Genomic DNA, 15,458 nt, shown 5'->3' with positions numbered 1-15,458 from the left:
GTTGCGGAATGATAGCGCATATTTCTAGACGCTAGACAACGGCGGGCAAGGAGTTGTACTTATTTAAAGACACGTTTCAATTACCTGTAAAGAAGGCAAAAACGCATGACACAATTGTACAAATGCATAAGAATGTGTTTACAGCGTTCTACGATCCAATCAGAAGTCGCAAAATATTCGCCAATGGGATGAGGTCATTTAAGCGATCCAATACTATTGGCTGTTATATGTAGTAGTAAAATTGCATTCAACCCAAAGAAGGGTTGTTTTGCTTTGATTTCGTCGGTAGCATTAACTGATTCTTATGTACGTATGCATCTGTTTATATGGGTACTTTGGTACCTACAAACATATGTAATGTAATATTTTTCCTGTTAAACAAAGTTTAATTTTAAAATTTTTAGTCAAGTAAATCGATACAATTCTTTTCGTAGTACATTAAATATTTAGCGATGAGAGCATACCTTCATAAAATATGCTGCACATAAAATCAAATTACGTTATCAAGGGATCAATTTTCATTTTTGGTATTATATAAGCTTTTGCAATAATCAATATGCCCTCTCACTTTCATAACATCTACTTTAAAATCAAGACAGCAATATATGTAAATGTGTGGTATATGGGGATTGACCAAAATATAACCGACTTCACATTTTTTATGTATTTCTCTCTCAGACAAAGAAGCGGAAATTATTATATTGGTGTAAGGCTTTTTATACTCTTGCAATCTTTTGCTACAGAGTATAATAGTTTTGTTCACCTAACGGTTATACGTTCCACCTAAAACTAATCGAGATATATATGGGATTATATATATAAATTATCAGGATGACGAGACGAGTTGAAATCCGGGTGACTGTCTGCCTGTCTGTCCGCCTGTTCGTCCGATCGTGCAAGCTGTAACTTGAGCAAAAATTGAGATATAATGAAACTAGGTACATACATATGTTCTTTGGACGAGTTCGTAGATGGCCGTAATCGGACCACTGCCACGGCCACAAAACGCCATTAATACAAAAAAAAAAGATCTGGAACTGTAATTTGGGAGCAAGGGATCGCAGTAGCGGGGAACAGCAAAGGGTAAACATTTTGAAAAAGCGGGCGTGGGCCCTCTATTTGGCATAATGTTTATATCTCCTAAGCCACTGAAGCTACAACCCTCCCTTTAGCACCCCTATCCACACTGTAAAAAAGGTGTGATAATGCAATAACTGTATATTAAAAGTGAGTTGAATCGAGTCAATACTTCCCTGAGCCCCTCTCGAACTACCGGGCGAGTTTTGTCACTGAAAAGGAGAGAGCGTGTTTTACTTATATCATTGTCGCTTTGTGGATAAATTGGATAAAATTGGACGAAAACTTTACCTAGCCCCCATATAAATAATATACATTTCCCTGGCTTTGGAAGTTGCAAGAGTATAAAATGTTCGGTTGCATCCGAATTTAGCCCTTCCTTACTTGTTAGACATCTATTGATTCAAGCCATGTTAGGTTTTAGGACCATGATTTGAATCCACGCTGTCACAAACCAATTTTTATAACCTTTTTACGCAAAACATTGCGAAATTAAGTAATTTTCTTGTTTTGGTCCAATATTTCTTTTTTGCCTTTACATCTAACAAACATAAAAATCATAGTTTTGTTCATATATTAAGTTGAATTGGCCCAATAAGGTCAATAACATCGGTAACGCTTTGCGATCGTACAATATCTGTCATTTGTGTATTTGTAAAAAAGTCCTTACACTGGAGGTGGGAATTGCCTAAGTAATCCTTACTACCATAAACTGCGTCCAAGATTCTACCTGCTAATTGAACAGATTAAAGATATATGAACCTTTTCAAAAGCCATCAACTTTTAAAGAGTCTCGCTTTGTTTGCAATATTACAACCGGTTAAATTATTAAAGCCAAGATAACAAGTAAATTTGGGTGCAGTAGCAAATACAACAAAAGACATTGGGTTTAATGAAGTTTAGGACCGATGTCGTCAATTTTCGACATATTCATATAATATTATGAACATAATTCACATACTGTAATAAAGCTTTTTTTTGCCACCTTGAAAGCGATTGCAATCGACTGAAAATATTTCATACGTTGCAACTTAACTTTTTCTTACTTATTCTAACTTTTAGTATTTTTCTTCCTCAAATACACGAGAATATACTATACTTGCATAATGAATATTAAAGAAAGCAACATTTTCTAAATGGCAATTTTTCTGTAAAATGAAGATATAATTTTCGCGTTAGAATCTTTAAAAAATGATAAACTACTTTAGATATGAGCATACACTCATTTGTATCCTAAGCATCCACGTGAAGATGATGAAGGACGGATAAAACTTTATGAATTTACACGCTAATCCCTTTCTTAACTTATGCGCACAGCTGTCCTCTGTTAATAAATTTTACTACCAATAGGAACAATATTCCTCGTTGATGGGATGTTCTTATTACTACCACCTATCGATTCGCTTTTTTGGCCACCACCCACTTTCCTCGCGCTGTTATAACTTTCATGCCAGTGCCGCTATTAGGTTTTGTTGACAATGTTTTTCGCTTTCTAGTCTGCAGTTCATATTCACCCTTGGAATATTGCGCAACGACGTGTGATTACTGTGCGAGTACGGTAAATGTAATGTTAGTTTTCTTACTATAGTGTTCGGCACTTTTATCGTCTGGTGATTGCGGGGTACTTATTGTCAACATTGACAAGTTGACGCATCGTGTTACACTTATTATACTTAAATGCTTATGTGAAAACCATCAGTGTCGCGTGTCGTTGTATGCCAAATACTTAACTTAATTGAAATTAATGTGCATTAGAAATTTTTCCCATGTATATGTATGTATATCTCATGTGACGAGCGCCATGAAATGTCAAAATTTTATATTTAGTAACTTATTTATTATAAACTGTATATGCAAAAAAGCTTACAGAAATGGGCTTCAGATCATAACACTTGTATAAAACCAACGGAACTGACACCAGGTAGGACAAACAATTTGGCATAATAATAACGACGAACAACGATACATTTTGAAACGCGAATATTTTACTTTGGAATCTAATAGTTATTTTATAACAAAGTTAAATTACTAATGAACTTCAAAAATGCAACAATAAATAGTTACTATGCAATTTAATTTCTCAAAAAATGTATATATTAACCAAATCTTTGTTCTGAGCAGTCTTTTTCATTATATTCCATACCTGCAATATATGGTCCTCTTTGCATTTATCATAATTATATATCATAATTATCTCTGAAATACTTCTTCACTTTATTTATATTCTTATTTGGTATACCATAAGATAATTGCAACTGTAATATTTTGATAACTATCGTCTTGTGAATAATACAAATTTTATTTTCCAGTCATTATTAAGGATCTGCGCATATCTATATATATAACTAGCTGACCCCGCTGGCGTTGTGCTGCGTGAAATTTTGTGTTTTGAAATGAAAAGAAAGTTGAATTTATATTGGGTTGAAAATCATTTAATTTGTGATTTTTCTACATTTTTTCAATGTAACGCAGCGGTGCCTAAATGTACAGAGAAGATGGTTTTCCAACTCGTGGACACGCCACGTATAGTTGGCCGAGTGAAAACATTGCATTTCCAGATTTATGCTACACTTCTAACGACTATCCTTGTGTCCTGTTGATTGTCATCGCAAATACAATTTTCCCCGGAAACTAAATACGTTTGAACAAAAATGCCAAATCGTTGGAACTCAATTCGTAGAATCAAGCATTCTGCTCCCTTGCATTCAATAGCTGCGTCACAATCAGTCGGGTTCCATTACACAGTTTCGGCGCATGAAGAAACATAAACATTCCGCTGGAGAATTCACGGCTTCGTCTTCAATGTGAAGACGATCGATTTCAATGATCGCAAACGCCCCCGAATTTGGTATAAGCAATCGTAATTTTTCGGGTGGATTGTATAAATTATTCCTAATGCATTAGTTGAGAACACACCTGGATGTTCATCTACTGCTTGGCCTTGTTTTTGCGTAACATTTCTTCGCCGATGTATTCCACGTAAAATTTCAAGGCGATAGAGCAATGTTCTCGCAAACGGATCACTGACGCAAGTTGAGAAAAAACTCATCAATGTCAATTTTGTTGCTGGCGGTGTTTCCGCTGGCTGTCCCGTACTGTCTGCTCTGAAATACACTCTTTGGCCTACTCCAAATGAATTGCGAGATCCCCAACAGTCGGAAAACGTTCATAAATTGCAAAAGTAAATATCTTACAAAATGCTTCATTTTCGTTTCGAAAGAAAAGCACGTGGATAGTGTTTCTTGCATTTATTGTCAGACATACAAACCGAAGTGGGATTGTGATGTCCGCAAGGTCCGTGAACAATACTGGTTTTCACCACTTCGTATAATTCTGGATCTATGTTTGGATCAGGAATTTCCTCAGAAATGATTTCATCAATTTTATCTGGTGTAACCACCATCTTCCATCCAGAGAAGAATGTGTGCAGTGGCGGATTAAGAGTATCCGAGGCCCGAAGCACAGAGCCTGTGTAGGCCCTCTATTGCTTAAATCGAAATAGAAGGAATGGAATGGAAGGTAGAAAGTATAAAATGAAAGTACATCAAAATAGAAAGTGTAGTAGGTATAATTTAAAACTTAAAACATTTTTTCCCTTGCCTTAATCAAAACAAACTCCGAAATTACATCGTCGAAATTTATCTGACGAAGTATATCTGCCTCAATACACATTAATGCTAAAGAATTAAGCTTGACTGGACGGATTTTTGTTTTTTGCGGGTTTTTTAATCTTTTTATTTGTGAGAAGGATCGTTCAGCAGAGCAGTTAGTAATCATTAAGCTGTGAAAGATTCTAAACGCCATTTCTATATTTGGGAAAACGTACTTTACTTTATTTTTAATAATAATTTCCTATAGATCGGAATGGGTGACCTTTGTTTCTGAAAATTCATATTTTATTCGAACTTATTTGCGAAAATGATTAAATTCGCCGTGAAGTATTGAAGTCTTCTGGGTAAGATTCTAAGAGCAATTGGATATCTTTTTCTTATTCTGAACATGACTTATTTAGATCCGCAAGAAATGAAAACTTTTGTGAAACTTCGTGGTATACATCACCTCTTCTTTGAATTTGAGCATTAAGTGTGTCAATTATTACATTGAAAGTATCAATGCGGAATTTGTCTCTAGGATTCAAATCAAGTTCCTCTGCATTTCCATCATTTACTTTTTTCTTCCTAATTCGTTTCGAGTTTTCTTATATTCCCCATTAGGAAACATTTTTCTTGCCTCGCCTTCAAATTTTTCAAATTGATTCCTCATTTCAACGAGATGACCCGATAAAGAATAATACAAATTGGAACACGTTTTAAGATCTAATCCTTCTTCTTGGAATCCTTTACTGGTGCGATGAAAAACTTGTAGAATATCATTCCACAAAGTGAGCATAAATATAAACTCAAAATATTGCATTTTGTTTGAAATATTTTGTGATTCTAGCCTGGTCTCACATTTTTGGTTTGTGTCCTCAGCAATTTCATCTAAAGCATCCAAAATTTTCGAATAGGATTGTAATATTGCACTCGTAGCTACAGCGTGAGCTTCCCAACGAGTGTCCGACAGCGACATCAGAACGCTATCGTTGCCTATTAATTATTTTAAAACTGCCCAACGATGAGTAGAAGCCGAAAAAAATTGTATAACAACTGCACAATTGAACAAAATGCACTGTGATCGTACAACAATCAACAGCACTACGACCAATCAAGTTTAGAGTATGTGCAGCGCATGGTATAAATACAGCATATTTATTATGCTCTAAAATTTTTTTTGCATCCCTTTGTAATATTCTGACATATTAGCAGCATTGTCATATGATTGTCCTCTGCACTTTGCAATATCTATTTTGCAACCCTCTAGATAACTGAGTACTATATTTGCCATCTCTTCTCCGGTATGACTTTTTAAATTTAGAAACGTCGGAAATCGTTCCACGGGCATACCATCAGCCGGCGATACGTATCTCAAAATAATACTTACTTGATCCGTAAGTGATAGGTCAGGTGTGGAGTCCACTGAGAGGCTGATTGTATTTCTTCGACAATCACTTTGTGAACTTTATCAGTCATTAAATCGATAAGTTCGTCGCATACTGTTTCCCTTTATTTCCATATCTTGCAATATGGCTTGCTAAAAATGGATCAAATTGAGCCACAACTTCAAGATAGATCCAAAAAATTCATCATGTCCCCTAAAGGCCAAACCACGTTCTGCAAGCGTTTGTATAACTGCAATAACTCGCTGCAATACATTTTGCCAATATTTTCTTTCTTCTTTCATTTGTGCCTCTAGATTTTTGGTGATCCCTAGACCTTGTTTTCGACTCATATAAGTTAGCAAAAAGTCCTTATGAGCTGAACTATTTTCATGGTGCTCAATTGCAATTACGTCGTGCCAATCACTAAATCCGTCAGCTGCAAATTGGCTCGGCGCTATTTCGATGGGTTTGTTACCAAACAACTTGCAAACAAAGCAATACAAAGATCCTTTTGTTTTTGAATACAGTAACCATTCCCGTTTATATGTGTCACCGTTGGCTTTTTTACCGAAAAATAGTCGTGGTGTGCAAAAACTGGCACTTTTACCACTAGTATATGTACGGCGCGATTCATAAAATGGGCCCTGATGGTGCTGACAATTTTCTGGACAAAGCAAATATCTGCCTCAGAAAATTCCGTCCACAGCCCAGCATCTGTCTTTTTATTGGAATTTACGAGTTAAATTTTTGAAATTTCAGGAATCGCAGCAATAACAGGTTCAGATTTATCGGGAACAGGAACAGGTGTTTTAATTTCGCTATTTATTTCATCGTCTGTAGCACTGTTTTTATCAATTTGTGTTCTAGCAGATGATAAAGATTGAGATTCTTGACATACATTACAGTGAAACTTCGATAACTCGTATTTGCAAGGGACCACAATTTAAATACGAGTTATGGAGTTTTTCAAGTTATCAAGTTATACAACTTATAGAGGCAACATACAGAATATACGAATTATAGAGGTTTTTTTTATTTATTTTTTCAATTTTCCATAAAAAACAAGAAATGATTGTACATACATATTTAAATTTTTTTCTGCATTTGGTGGAACACGAGCCCACTCTGCTATGTGAAGTACATCTTCGCTGATTACGACTACATTTTGATCCTTAACAAAACCGCAAGCTCGAAAACAGTTTTTAATAGTCGATTTACAGATATTTGGCCAGGCTTTATGAGCAATATTCATTGCATCATAAATCGAAATGGAATAATTCTTTTTTTCCTCGATGCTTTCAAGCAGTTTAACAACAACTTCTTTACGGTACAATGTTTTGAAACTTCTGATTATGCCTTTGTCGAGTGGTTGCAAAACTGAAGTGGTGTTAGGTGGGAGAAATTCAGTCTGCACATTGCTCAAAGGTTCCATTGCAGTGTGGGCGGTGCAATTATCAATAAACAATAAAATGTTTCTATTTTGTTTTATCATTTGTTCGTTCACCAATTGTAGCCATTCAAGAAATAAATTACGTGTCATCCATGACTTTGAATTTGCACGATAAAGCATAGGGAACGTCTTGATGTTTTTAAAGCATCTGGGTTTCATGGATTTACCAATCATTAATGGTTTAAATTTTTCTGACCCATCCATATTTGCAGCAAGCAACAGAGTAAGACGATCCTTGCTCAATTTGACACCATGACAACTTTGGCCTTTTAAAGACAAAGTGCGATCAGGAAGACACTTGTAAACAAGACCCGTTTCATCCGCGTTGAAAATATTCTTGGGCTCATAATTCTCTATTAACTTTTGAATGTTTTCTCTCCATTGAACGCACACTTCATCATCAACGGCCGCGCTTTCACCGCAAACTTTTTTGAAACTTTCATTATTTCTCTTCTTGAAATTGTCCAACCAGCCATTACTTGCGTTGAATTGTGTTAAGCCCAATTTTGCGGCATACACCTTTGCTTTTTCTTTTAGTAAAAGTCCTCCAACTGGAATAGTATTAGATTCTCGGCATTGCAAAAACCAAGTGAGTACTCTCTTTTCTAATTCCGGGTATTCTGGTATTTTTTGGCGCTTACGTTTGGTGTTTGAGGGCAGACCCAAAAACAGATCACTTTTTTTCAAAATTGATGTGATAGTAGATGGCGCAATACCGAACCATTTCGCAATTTCTACTTGTTTTTCACCATTCCACCAGTCCTAATTGATACTAATCTACGCTAGTTGTAGAAAACAAAACAAAACTTGATAATTCGGGTGGTGGAGCACGGTGCTCGCTCGTTCCGTAGTTGTGGTTTGCCGTGGGGAAACGGATGGCGCAATTTATTCCACAGAAATATTAAATAAAACAAAGGGTTTCATATAATAAATATATTTAATTATAATACAAACACTTACCACGTCTGCATCGCTAGATTGTCGCAAAAGGAGAGCGCGCGCAACTTTTTTAATTAGTGTTTAGTTGCGCGCGAATTGAAACTTCGAAAAAGAAGAAAAGAAATGATTGCTCTGCCGATACAGACGTGGCAAAGGAAATTGGGCAGGGGCGGCGTCAACAAAACTTATGAATAAGCGTAACTGTAAAATAATAACGGTTAAAAAACGTACTATGTTTTTTGTGAAAAAAAGTACGAGTTGTAGAGGCTTTTGATACACATTTTTCAATTTTTGTCTCAAGAAAAATACGAGTTATCAAAGGGACTGAAATACATGCATTTTTCGCGAATTTTTCTAGGGACCGAAGAAATACTATGAAATATCAAGGTTTTTCGCTTATCGAGGTTACGACTTATCGAAGTTTCACTGTATTATCTTAACCAGACTCTAATTGATTGGTTGGAGTTAATTTTTGAGAGTGCATCTGTTTTTTTCTTCTTCAGCTCTGCGTTTTTGTGCGCCACTGAGATGATGGCATTTAATTTTTAATATACAGTGACTCACACGTCTAACCGGATGCGTGCATTGCCAATGATGGCACTCTCCTCATAAAGTGAACATCTTAAATATGATACATATGATACATCAAATTAAAGGAAAAATCTTCTATTCTATTTTTGAAAACTTAAAAATAGTAACTCTCAACATACAAAATTCGTACACAACACAACTAACCGAAAAATTACAAGAAGTAAGCTTCTACAAGTAACTGTACTTCTGATCGTTGTGGAATTCCACTTGAACAAACACTGAATATTCTTTTCTGTATATTAGTAGTTACCGGTAAGTTTGTGAGTAAGCTACACGACAATATGACGCCCCCGAGTACTTATACTTGTACCGAAATTCGGAAGAAGTTATTCAGTTACGGGAAGCAGGAAAATTCAATAAAGATATTTCGGAGATTGTGAAAAGGAGTACTTCAACTGTCTTTGATATTATAAAAAAGTTTGAGAAGGAAAATAGGATTAATAATATTAGTAGAGCTGATCAAGGCAAGAAGCTAAGACAAGCCGAAGAAAACTTTATATTGAAAATTGTTGCAAAAATTCCTTTTCCTCGGAGAAAAATGTTAGAAACATATTGAAAAAAAAAATGAAAAAGGGAGTAAGGTTTCAGCTAAAACAATTCGCCGCACACTTAGAGGCTTCGATTTACATGGTAGAGCAGTTGTAAAAATGGCGTATATATTCGAAAAAATAGAAAGAAAAGGCTAGAATTTGCGAAATTGCATTCTCAATTTTTTTCACACACGAAAGCAAGTTTAACTTGCAGGGATCTGATGGCTGAAGTTTTGTATGGCGGCATCCCAACGAAACTTACTTGCCAAAACATACTAGGGCAACACTTAAGCACGGTGGTGGGTCAGTAATGGTTTGGGGATGTACTATATATGGGTTAAAGGAATGGGCAACCTGCATTTTGTGCAAGGTATTATGGATCGTTTCCAATATTTCGACATTTTAAAGGAAACTTTAAAGCAGTCATGTGTCGCATTGAAAATTAAAGACAATTTTATATTTAACCAAGACAACGATCCGAAGCACAAATCGAAGATTGCTCGTACTTGGTTAATATACAATTGCCCTCATGATCTGAACGCTGAATCTGAATCTGAGCACGTATGACAAGAAGTCAGTCGAAAAGTGTACCAAAGGCAGTATTCCAATATTTCTGGGCTCAAAACGGCTATTCTGGAAGCTTAGAACGCAATACCACCAGAATTTTGTCAAAATCTTATCGCCTCTATACCAAGGCGACTAGAAGCAGTTTTATCTGCAAAAGGATATGCTACGAAATATTAGTAATCATTATCTTTTTAAAAAATCCGGTTAGTTGTGTGGAACTAATTTTGTATGTTGAGCGTTATTTCTTTAAGATTTACGCTGTGAGTTAATTGTTTATTACTTTCAAGCTTCCAAAAATAAAATAGAAGATCTTTCCTTTATTTTGATGTACCATAAGTATCATTCTTAAGATTTTTACTTTATGATTGGATGGTGCCATCATTGGCAATGCATGCATCCGGTTAGACGTGTGAGTCACTGTAGATGATTAGTACCAATAACAAATATCACCTTCTGTATACATACATACGTACGGTGCCCTCTGGAACCTGAAATAAATTAGTTATAGTTAAAACAAGAAAAAACGTTAACTTCGGCTGCACCAAGGCCAATATACCCTTCACAGGTTTAGCTATGTGTCCAGTTTGTATGGAAGCTATATGTTATAGTAATCCGATCTGAACAATTTTTTCGGAGATTATATTATTACCTTAAGCAGTAATCCATGTCAAATTTCGTGAAGATACCAAAGTTTTCCATACAAGAACTTGATTCCGGTTATTCAGTCTGTATGACAGCTATGTATATGCTATAATAAGCCGATCTAAACAATTTCTTCGTATATTACATTATTATCTTAGAAAATAACCTGTGCCAACTTTTGTGAATAAATCTTGCCAAATGCAAACGTTTTCCATACAAGAACTTGATTCCGATCGTTCAGTTTGTATGGCACCTATATGCTATAATAAGCCGATCTAAACAATTTCTTCGTATATTACATTATTATCTTAGAAAATAACCTGTGCCAACTTTTGTGAATAAATTTTTGCCAAATGCAAACGTTTTCCATACAAGAACTTGATTCCGATCGTTCAGTTTGTATGGCAGCTATATGCTATAATAAGCCGATCTAAACAATTTCTTCGTATATTACATTATTATCTTAGAAAATAACCTGTGCCAATTTTTGTGAAGATACATTGTCAAATATGAAAGTTTTCCATACAAGAACTTGATTCCGATCGTTCAGTTTGTATGGCAGCTATATGTTGTAGTGGTCCGATATCGGCCGTTCCGACAAATGAGCAGCTTCTTGAAGATAAAATGACTTTTGCAAAATTTCAAAACGATATCTGAGAGACTAGTTCGTATATATACAGCCAGACGGACGGACGGACAGACAGACAGACGGACATAGCTAAATCGACTCAGCTCAACATAGTGATCATTTATATATATACTTTATAGGGTATCCGACGCTTCCTCCTGGGTGTTACAAACTTCGTGACAAACTTAATGTACCCTGTTCAGGGTATAAAAATATATAATAGGGGCTTTTATTGCGTATGTGTAGGCAGTGTAGGCTATTACAAAGCAATAAACAAAGTGCAAAAGGCATCGAACCTTCTTGTATGAAGCCAAACATACCTTAACTTGGAAGTACATGAAATGTATTTCTTTTTGTGTACCGGTCAATCGAAACCTAGGCCAATCGATAGAAAATATTATCTAAAACCATAATTACTCTTTGAAAAAATTTCGTAAATCTCATAACTTCCGAGATATTTCCGTGTGAAGTTATAAAATCAAAAATACGATACTGGGTAGGAAGGTATTAGTCGGTTACCGACTGTCGGTACTTATTGCGCCGGCGACTGATGTGCTGAACACATTGAGCGCGACACGACAGTGAGCTAAAAATGGCGTCTTAAATCCTGCTACATGAACATTTGTAAGAAGGCAGTGACATAACAATGGCCGGCATGTACACAAAACAACGCAGTTGTCCATTTTGCATGTACACAATTTCGTTGTGGCCATACTAATACCTTTCACTTCAATGTAATTTGGGGCAGGCGCAGGGCCCTGCGGGGGTGTATGAAGGGCCACTCCCGGACTGCTCGCGCCTTGTGCTTTCGGACATAAGTATTTATTGTAGATGAATCTCGATAAAATGTAGGTATAAAATGAAACGCCAGCAGAGGATGGAGGCCCCTGGAGAACAGAGGCCCCAAGCACGTGCTTGTAGTGCTTATACGTTAATCCGCCACTGCACTCAACAGAGTACATCCAGCATCTAACAGCACCATATATACATACATTGGTTTAAGATAAAATCCATCAAACATTGTAGCTGTTGTTTGAAAAGTCGTGCTGTGACAACGTGACGATCTTGCTGATTGATCGCGTTTCAATAATTCCGTAATCTATGGCCATTTTTCATTGCAAATGAATGTAACAAACAAATCCGCCCGTCCATAATTGAGCACGTATGTCGTGCATGTGCTTTGGGTCGCCAATATTTGTGGATGGCAAAAAAGAACGCCGACCTATGTATAGTAGTAATGTTTTCAAATTTTACTAAAAATCAAGCCTAATGATATCTAGAACTACAATCTACAATGTCCTGTTTTACTCAATGAAAATTTCGCATTCGTTTCAAGAGTAATTTGCATGGATTACTCAATGACTAAGCAATGATGTCGCCAAATACACAAATATTGGTGCAGTATACCAATTAGAGAGTGAAGCATCTAGACCAAAGTTATTTTCGCAAATGAACTCATTTATTTAATATGTGTAAAACGTGATCAAGTAAGGAATGCCTAAACGTTGGACGTGGAAGGATATGGATTTAGTGACATTTTTAAAATTTTAGGAACTTAGTATTTAAAAGCTGAAAGGTGGACTCTTTGTTGGTCCTCGAATTCGCCAATTTATGAAATATACAGATTTTATCGAAGTCGTTACTGCTCCGGAAAGTGTAGTTTAGAAAAGTTTAGTGTTGATAGTCGAGATTTTCCTCGGTTACTATAATGCGCCAAATTGCGAAGAAATTGTTCAAAATATGCTGTCAACCCTTAAAATTTTATATTAATAAATCTTAGTATTAAGTTAGATTATATTTGCAATTTTTTGGATAAATTTTTAGATAATTTAGATAATTATGGTGAGAAGCAGAGAGAACTGTTCCACTAGGATGTAAAAGTGATGGACGAAAGGTAGCAAGGTTGACAGGATCATTTTATTATGGCAAATTACTGCTGATTCTTAAAAAAATATTGCGAAGTAGAAAATTATAAAGGAATAACTTATAATTTAACATTAATAAAGATATAACATATTTTTTTGATATCTGCCTTTCTGTTTACTTCGATGAATCCTAACAAAAAAACTAAATTGATATTATAAATATACTATATACATATGTTATTCTGTGAATGGGGATAAAATTAACCATAACATCGAAAATCGTTATATTGGGGATATAAGGTTTAGAACAAAGTCTAAAACAATTGCATTCATATTCAACGCTTAAGTACATACAAGATGTTTATGAAACATATTCAAGTAATTTCATTAAATCTGATATCTTTCGTTTATGAAAAATTGTATTTTTGAATAAAAACGTTACTTCCGATGTAAGAATACCCGGAGTTAAAATTTGAGATTTTTCGTAAATTTGAAAATTTTTGATAAGTAATATTCAAGTTGTTAGTTAATAACACTAGAGATAATGAAAGAGTGTAGATCATTCCTAATTTTATATTTTTTAATTATTAACATTTTCAAATTCAATTTAATTCAGCTCTATTCCTATAGTACATTCTAACTGGTTCATTGGAAAACGTGGCAAGAGCACCATTTCTCCATTAAATTTTCCAGTCAATTTGCTAAAATCATTTTACTGTAAACTTTTAGATGACCAAACGTTTATATTATGTGATATATAGTATATCTAAATAACTTACGTTTTCATTTTCAGCAGCAATAGTTGATTTAAAATAAATCGTATAGCCTGACAACAACTGTTGTATCTGGAATTAATTTCATCAATATCTACAGTTTTGGGCGATAATGAATAAGCTCCAACCAATTCATTTTGACTTTCAGTAATCTACACTCAGTTAATATTTTTTTGTTTTTTTTGTGAACAGGAGTACAGAAATTGTAAAGCAGTAGAATGCACTGCATATTTGGTTGCAGTTCGATTCTATCATTCCCACTATCTAGCAATTGTATTATTTCTGAGGGTCTATCAGTTTGCAACTGTTCGCACATATGTATGGTCAATTAAATTGTTTCAATACTTTACCATATATGTAAACGATTGTTTGAATAATTACAACAATAGTTATCGGTTTTCGGCAATCCCCAGACAGTGATAAGACAGTACCACCGAAAACTTCATCGATGTCGTTTAATTATCGCATTGTTCCGTGCAATTATTGGAGAGGATTGGAGAATATTTGTGAGTGATTATGCATCCATCTCAACGTATGGTTTAACTTTTAGTCAAAACTGCAGCTATTCCGCTATTTTTTATGTTACATGTTGCGTTTGGTTTGATATGCCTGCTCGTCATTCGCTCAAAATCTAGCAAAGTAGCCGCAGTGCATTCGAGATGCAACTATCACTCAATCAGCCGATATATATAGATATATATAAAAGAAAGTCCTGTTAGTTACACCATTTATAACTCAAGAACGTCTGAACCGATTTGGCTGAAAATTGGTGGAAGGTAGTTAAGAACTAGGAGACGGACATAGGATGTATAAGTACGCGTGTAGCTGTGTCTATAATATATAGAATGCAGGAGAGAGAGGAAGAGTTCGGGAACAATTCCTCCAGAGCCCGGAAATCTTGCACCATTTACACGAGAACATGTAATATCAACAATAAACTTGTTTTTTTCTAAAAAAAAAATAAATATAATATCATTAAATTGGTATATCTTGAGGCACTCACCCTATATCCTTCCAAGCACTGGTTTTCTGTCTACGACCTTGTGTACATATTAACAATTTAATATGTAAGTTTAGTAGTTTATTAAGCCACGCGTAGTCTTTAATGCATGAAATATTATTTACATACAAACAAAGGCGAAAAGGTTATTTTCGGCGTAAGAATCCAAGGAATTGAACTCAGAGTTTTACCGGTTCATCATAGTGCGTCTAAGCAAAAAACAGCTTTCTTCATTAGCAACAATCGACACAAACGAAATATACATACTATATATGTATGTATATAGTACATGCGTCCATGCGATGCTGTACATTTAATACTATTACTTTTATTGTAAACTATTCAATAAAGTGAAAATATTATATACAAATAAAGGCGAAACCGTGATTGCCGGTTTAAGAATACAAGGGTTTGTATT

General features: G+C 35.1%; 1 protein-coding gene across 1 annotated transcript in view; it reads left to right on the top strand.

Annotated features, from left to right (window-relative positions):
* Nucleotides 1–2,933: 2,933 nt before the first annotated feature.
* Nucleotides 2,934–15,458, top strand: part of LOC120779751 — a 195,399-nt gene continuing 182,874 nt past the window's right edge. Inside the window, exon 1 of the mRNA XM_040112134.1 lies at nucleotides 2,934–2,998. The gene's annotated coding sequence lies outside the window, so the exon portion shown is untranslated. The remainder of the gene's footprint in view (nucleotides 2,999–15,458) is intronic.

The sequence above is a fragment of the Bactrocera tryoni genome, unplaced genomic scaffold (assembly GCF_016617805.1).
Source record: "Bactrocera tryoni isolate S06 unplaced genomic scaffold, CSIRO_BtryS06_freeze2 scaffold_11, whole genome shotgun sequence".
In the NCBI taxonomy this organism is placed as follows: domain Eukaryota; kingdom Metazoa; phylum Arthropoda; class Insecta; order Diptera; family Tephritidae; genus Bactrocera; species Bactrocera tryoni.
The sequence above is the reverse complement of the archived record's forward strand: the minus strand, read 5'-3'. Positions and strand labels throughout refer to the sequence as shown.